We start from the raw sequence: 7,500 nt of genomic DNA, 5'->3' as shown, positions 1-7,500 counted from the left end.
ATATATATATTTATATATATGCATATACAGTATATATATATATATATATATATATATATATATATATATATATATATATATATGTGTGTGTGTGTGTGCATATATATATATATATATATATATATATATATATATATATATATGCATATATATATACATATATATATATATATATATATATATATATATATATACTGTATATATATATATATATATATATATATATATATATATATATATAATCGATGCACATTTTCATTGAATGGGGTTACACACACACACACACACACACACACATATATATATATATATATATATATATATATATATATGTGTGTGTGTGTGTGTGTGTGTGTGTGGGTGTGTTTGTTTTAAGCTTATGTGCACATTATCAAATTTTTTATATTTTGTTCCTTTTTAATTATCTTTAAATTCCTGAAAAAAAATTGGAACTTTTCCAGTCGATAGTTTTTTCCAACACTTTATTAAATTCTTATCAATCTCTCAACGTCGGATGATTGCTTGTTTTCAATAAACTCAAGTCATTTCGCAATCGAAGGTATAAAATTTATAACAAAAAGATTTCGTGAAGCAGTTGCTGGAAATTGTTCTGTTTAAAAAACTATCGACTTTTGTACAAGCATTTCTTTATTATTATTATCATTATTATTATTATTATTATTATTATTATTATTATTATTACTTGCTAAGCTACAACCCTAGGTAGAAAAGAAAGATGCTATAAGCTCAGGGGCCCCAACAGGGAAAATTGCCCAGGGAGAAAAGGAAATAAGGAAAAATAAAATATTTTAAGAATAGTAACAACATCAATATAAATATTTCCTATATAAACAATAAAAACTACAACAAAACAAGAGGTAGAGAAACTAGATAGAACAGTGTGCCCGAGTATACCCTCAAGCAAGAGAACTCTAACCCAAAACAGTGGAAGACTATGGTACAGAGGCTATAACACTACCCAAGACTTGAGAACAATGGTTTGATTTTGGAGTATGCTTCTCCTAGAAGAGCTGCTTACCATAGCTAAAGAGTCTCTTCTACCCTGTAAATAGTTTTGTTTAAAAAAATATCGACTTTTGTACAACCATTTCTTTAATTTATACTATTCCATGAAAAACAACAATGATATATTTGTACAACTGTTTTTTTAATTTATACTATTTCATGAAAAACAACAATGATATATTTTTAAAACCATTTCTTTAATTTCTATCATTACATGAAAAATAATAATAATATATTGATACATGAAGTAGGTTCGTTGGAATAATCAGTGAAATTTATGGACTCTTTTGCGTTCTGTCTGTTAGTGGTTGATATTTTAATCAAGAATGAAACCCGTAAAAAGAAAACTTCCTTTCGTTTGTAGTGGTGGAACGTTTGCAAATGTTTGGTAGCAAGTCGGTTGTGGTGGGCAGCATCTAGCGTTGGGAGAAGCAACATCACAATATACTATGTATATATATAGACATATATATATTGCATATGAAAATATGTATGTATATGGATATGCATTAGTATGTATGTATGTATGTATATATGTATGTATATATATATATATATATATATATATATATATATATATATATATATATATATATATATATATATAAGCATATATATATATATATATATATATATATATATATTGGAATATATTTTTGTATATGTGTGAAAATCATGTGGAACGCTAAAATAAACATGCAAATCCAACGCCAAAATTAATTACAATTATTATCTTCCCCCTTTTTCCAAACATTATTATCATTATCATTATTACTATCATCCAAAAGGGAACTTATTTGTAAATAGCCAAAAATATTTTATATATATAGGATTGTGGTGGCCTGCTGGTAACGTCCTTGCCTGGTGATCGCCAGACTGGGATTCGAGTCCCGCTTAAACTCGCTGTCCCTTTCCTCTACCATTCAAGAGCGGCCTTTAAACATTTAAAAGTAAGAGGGAAGAAACAAAGTCCATCGTAAATAAACACAAACACAAAACCTTCAAGTCTGAAAAATGATGCGTGGTGTTTCAGACTTGAAAGCTCCGACATCAACAGTGAAGTTAAGTGGACCATTCACCGGGTTTCCAGTAAAAAAAAAAACTCTAAGTACTGGAAGCTGATAATCTGCGTAGCAAGTTGCAAGCACAAGCACTAAAGGCGCTAGTTGTAGAACTCTGATGAAATAAGTCTATAGAAAAATCCCAAGCAGGAAAAATAATCATTATTCAATGTTGTCTATAAATATTGAGATCTTGTACCCACTGCTCATCTCCTACCTGACCTGCCCTCCCTACCCCAGCCACCTCCCCCACACGCCTCTCCCCAAACTCATCCCTGATCATGTCCCCAACTTCCCCACACGCCTCCACAACAACCCCTCTCCCCAAACTCATCCCTGACCATGTCCCCAACCCCCTTCCCCAAACATATCCCTAACCATGTCCCTAACCCCTCTCCCTAACTCATCCCTGACCATGTCCCCAAAACCTTCCCCCACACGCCTCCCCAACTCATCTCCCCAAACTCATCCCTGACCATGTCCCCAACCCCCTTCCCCAAACATATCCCTAACCATGTCCCCAACCCCTCTCCCTAACTCATCCCTGACCATGTCCCCAAAACCTTCCCCCACACGCCTCCCCAACTCATCTCCCCAAACTCATCCCTGACCATGTCCCCAACCCCCTTCCCCAAACATATCCCTAACCATGTCCCCAACCCCTCTCCCTAACTCATCCCTGACCATGTCCCCAAAACCTTCCCCCACACGCCTCCCCAACTCATCTCCCCAAACTCATCCCTGACCATGTCCCCAACCCCCTTCCCCAAACATATCCCTAACCATGTCCCCAACCCCTCTCCCTAACTCATCCCTGACCATGTCCCCAAAACCTTCCCCCACACGCCTCCCCAACTCATCTCCCCAAACTCATCCCTGACCATGTCCCCAACCCCCTTCCCCAAACATATCCCTAACCATGTCCCCAACCCCTCTCCCTAACTCATCCCTGACCATGTCCCCAAAACCTTCCCCCACACGCCTCCCCAACTCATCTCCCCAAACTCATCCCTGACCATGTCCCCAACCCCCTTCCCCAAACATATCCCTAACCATGTCCCCAACCCCTCTCCCTAACTCATCCCTGACCATGTCCCCAAAACCTTCCCCCACACGCCTCCCCAACTCATCTCCCCAAACTCATCCCTGACCATGTCCCCAACCCCCTTCCCCAAACATATCCCTAACCATGTCCCCAACCCCTCTCCCTAACTCATCCCTGACCATGTCCCCAAAACCTTCCCCCACACGCCTCCCCAACTCATCTCCCCAAACTCATCCCTGACCATGTCCCCAACCCCCTTCCCCAAACATATCCCTAACCATGTCCCCAACCCCTCTCCCTAACTCATCCCTGACCATGTCCCCAAAACCTTCCCCCACACGCCTCCCCAACTCATCTCCCCAAACTCATCCCTGACCATGCCCCCAACCCCCTTCCCCAAACATATCCCTAACCATGTCCCCAACCCCTCTCCCTAACTCATCCCTGACTATCTCCCCAACCCCTCACTGATCATGTCCCCAACACCCTCCGCCACACGCCTCCCCAACCCCACTCCCAAAACTCATCCCTAACCATGTCCCAAACCTCCTTCCCTAAACGCCTCCCCTCCAAGCGCCTCCCCAACCCCCTTCCCCAAACGCTTCCCCAACCCCTCTCCCCAAACTGATCCATGATCATCTACCCAACACTCTCCCGAACACGGCTCCCCAACGCCTCTCCCCCAATTAATCCCAGACCATCTCCCCAACACACTCCCCAAAACCACTAAGGCAAAGTGAGAAATTTCTACACCAGATGGAATGCTCTTTGTCATCATGAACGTGATTCATATCGCAGATTTTTTTCCCTCATGAACGATACACGTTTAATAAAGGGATGAGATTACCGCCGCAGCCTGATTTGCATATTCGATGTGCGCTGACGCCTGCCAGATTTAATTTCAGGGAAAGCTATATTGAATTAATCACTCTGATCGAATGTCATTTATGCAACTCTTCCGTATGAGGGATGCCTGATAAATTGTGATGGCTATATTAATGTTTATCAAATGTCTGGCTTATATATATATATATATATATATATATATATATATATATATATACAGTATATATATATATATATATATATATATATATATATATATATATATACAGTATATCTAACTGAGGCCCTTTGCGTAGGAGGAGATGATGATGATGATGATGATATACAGTATATATACACATATATATATACAGTATATATACATATATATATATACTGTATATATATACTGTATATATATGCAGTATATATATATATATATATATATATATATATATATATATATATATGTATATATACACTATATATATATATATATATATATATATATATATATATGTGTGTGTGTGTGTGTGTGTGTATTTATATACTATATATCATCATCATCATCATCTCCTCCTACGCCTATTGACGCAAAGGGCCTCAGTTAGATTTCGCCAGTCATCTCTAGCTTGAGCTTTTAAACCAATACTTCTCCAATCGTCCTCTCGTATTTCACGCTTCATAGTCCTCAGCCATGTAGGTCTGGGTCGTCCAACTCTTCTGGTGCCTTGTGGAGCCCAGTTGTAAGTTTGGTGAACTAATCTCTCTTGGGAAGTCCGAAGAGCAAGACCAAACTATTTAAAGACTTATGTCAGCCTGTTCAACATAAAACGTTTGCTGCAAGTTTGAACTTTTAAACTTCTACTGATTCAGCAACCCGATTAGGAAGATCATTCCACAACTTGGTCACAGCTGGAATAAAACTTCTAGAGTAGTGTGTAGTACTGGGGAGTGTATATTAATTAGAAGTAGAAAAATCAGATAATTTATGCAAGTGGAAGAGTGGAAAATCAATTTTACATTCTCGTTAGAGGAGTTAACAAAAACAATGTGATGAACTGTAAAGTCATTTTTGGGGAAGCCTGTGTTAAACAATATAGATTATAGTCAATTCTTTTAAGTGAGGCAGATTTGCACCGACTTGCAGGGGTGTCCTTTTAGCTCGGAAAAGTTTCCTGATCGCTGATTAAAATAAAATTGACTATCGTTATGATGGATTTTAAAATGATGTAGAAAACCAAGAGAAAGGGAGATTTAGAATTCTTAAAGGAGATAAGGGTGAGCAATGTAGGAGGATTGTAAAAAAAAAAGGGGCTCCAACAGGGAAAATAGCCCAGTGAGGAAAGGAGATAAGGAAATAAGAGAAGCAATTAACAATTAAAATAAGATCAGTAACAACACAAAAATAAATATTTCATATATGAATTATAAAAACTATAACAAAATAAGCTACAGAGTCTCTTCTACCCCTACCAAGAGGAAAGTAGCCACTGAACAACCACAGTACAGTCGTTAACTCCTTGAGAGAAGAATTGTTTGGTAATCTCAGTGTTGTCAGATGTATGGCAGAGGAAAATATGTAAAGAATAGACCAGACTATTCGATGTATGTGTGACCCGATTTAGGTCGTATTAAGGGGGATTCACACTTCACGTCTGGGGGAAACAAAGATAGAGACAATCCATTTGATGATTAACACAATTAGAGAGAGGGATCATGCACAAATGAGATTCAGTTTGTTAATTTTCCACAGCTGCTATATTCTATTTAAGCTACAAGGGCGCCCTTTAGTTTATCATTACGTTACTTTACTAAGAAAAAGTCCTCAGAGAAATGGTACTTGTTGGCACTCATTGCTGGCACCCGTGACCCGAACTAGGTCTACACGCTCAAGCCTCCCAACTCTAACTAACGCCCATAGGCGCTTTTCCCCATCGCCCATAGAGGGGCATCGCGATGCCTGATCACTAATTGGTTGTTTTGACCCGTGAGTCTTATGAGAACCAATAGAGAGAGATGTTGGGGATGCTAACTTTTAACGAACATTTTTGAGTGCCCAAAGCCACGCCGATAACGACATTCTCAAAGTGGCACCCAAGCCACATTGTAACCGTCTTTCCTTTAACAAAGAAGACAGATCTGTTGACATTCACTTATTCCACACAGTAACAACCTGACTGTGCTTAGCTCATGTGTAGGCAAAAGGAAAATGAACCGTAACCAGAGAGAAGGATTCACTATACTACTGTCTGGCCAGGCAAAGTCCCAATAACTCTCTAGCAGTAGTATCTCACTAGTATCTGATAAGAACCAGTAGATATGGCATGACGAAAAGAGAAAAGTGGTAGGGAGATGGAAAGGTGCAGGAGTCGGTTAAAAGAAAATCTAAGGCATTTGAGGACAGGAAAGTAAGGACTGAGAAGTAAATGGGCCCATACACGTTCAAAAAAAGCGTCAAAATTTTGATATCAAAATTTGAGTGTGTGCAGGACGTTTTGATGTCAAAAACAGATTTGAAGCAAAATGTTCACATCAAAACGTCCTACACACACTGAAATTTTGCATCAAAATTTTGATGCAAAATTATGACGCTTTTTTTTAGGCATAGACGGGGCGCAGAGCAACGGTATAGAGAAGAGGAAAATGATTAGAAGAGGAAAGTAGGTATAGCTATTGCAGGATCGGCAGAGCAATTTAATGAAAGGCTCGGAACAAGAAAAGGAGAAAAGGATATCTATAGGATTTCAAACTTGAGGAAAAGGCAGTCATCAAGGATAGAGATTTTATTATTATTATTATTATTATTATTATTATTATTATTATTATTATTACTAACTAAGCTATAACTTTAGTTGGAAAAGCATGATGCCATGAGCTCAAGGGCTCCCACAGGGAGAAATAGCCTGGTGAGGAATGGAAACAAGGAAATAAATAAACTACAAGAGAGGTAATGAACAATTAAAATAAAAAAATTTAAGAACAGTAACAACATTAAAATAGATCTTTCATATATAAACCATAACAAAACAAAGAAATAAGAGAAAGATAAATATGATAAAATAGTGTGCCCGAGTGTACCCTCCAGCAAGAGAACCCCAACACAAAAGACAGTGGAAGACCATGGTACAGAGGCTATGGCACTACTCAAGACTAGTGAACAATGTTTGATTTTAGTGTCCTTCTCCTAGAAGAGCTGCTTAGCATAGCTAGTGTCTCTTCTACCCTTACCAAGAGGAAAGTAGCCACTTAACAATTACAGTGCCGTAGTAGACCCCTTGAGCGAAGACAAATTGTTTTGTAATCTCAGTGTTGTTAAGTGTATGAGGACTGGGGAGAATGTGGAAAGAATACAGTATGCCAGACTATTCGGTGTATGTGTAAGCAAATGAAAGGTGACCCGTAACCAGAGATAGGGATGGAATGTAGTAGTACTATCTGGCCAGTCAAAGGACCCAGTAACTTCTACTGGTAGTATTTCTGCCGGTGGCGGTACCCTAACCAACTTACAACTTCAATTGCATTGGGATAAAGACATTAAGA

General features: G+C 38.3%; 1 protein-coding gene and 1 long non-coding RNA gene across 4 annotated transcripts in view; one reads left to right on the top strand and one right to left on the bottom strand.

Annotated features, from left to right (window-relative positions):
• Positions 1-7,500, bottom strand: part of LOC137652181 (uncharacterized) — a 509,514-nt gene that overhangs the window by 119,522 nt on the left and 382,492 nt on the right. The gene's annotated exons all lie outside the window — the stretch shown is intronic.
• LOC137652180 (QRFP-like peptide receptor) overlaps positions 1-7,500 on the top strand; it is a 431,646-nt gene that overhangs the window by 64,378 nt on the left and 359,768 nt on the right. The gene's annotated exons all lie outside the window — the stretch shown is intronic.

The sequence above is a fragment of the Palaemon carinicauda genome, chromosome 13 (assembly GCF_036898095.1).
Source record: "Palaemon carinicauda isolate YSFRI2023 chromosome 13, ASM3689809v2, whole genome shotgun sequence".
In the NCBI taxonomy this organism is placed as follows: Eukaryota; Metazoa; Arthropoda; class Malacostraca; order Decapoda; family Palaemonidae; genus Palaemon; species Palaemon carinicauda.
The sequence above is the reverse complement of the archived record's forward strand: the minus strand, read 5'-3'. Positions and strand labels throughout refer to the sequence as shown.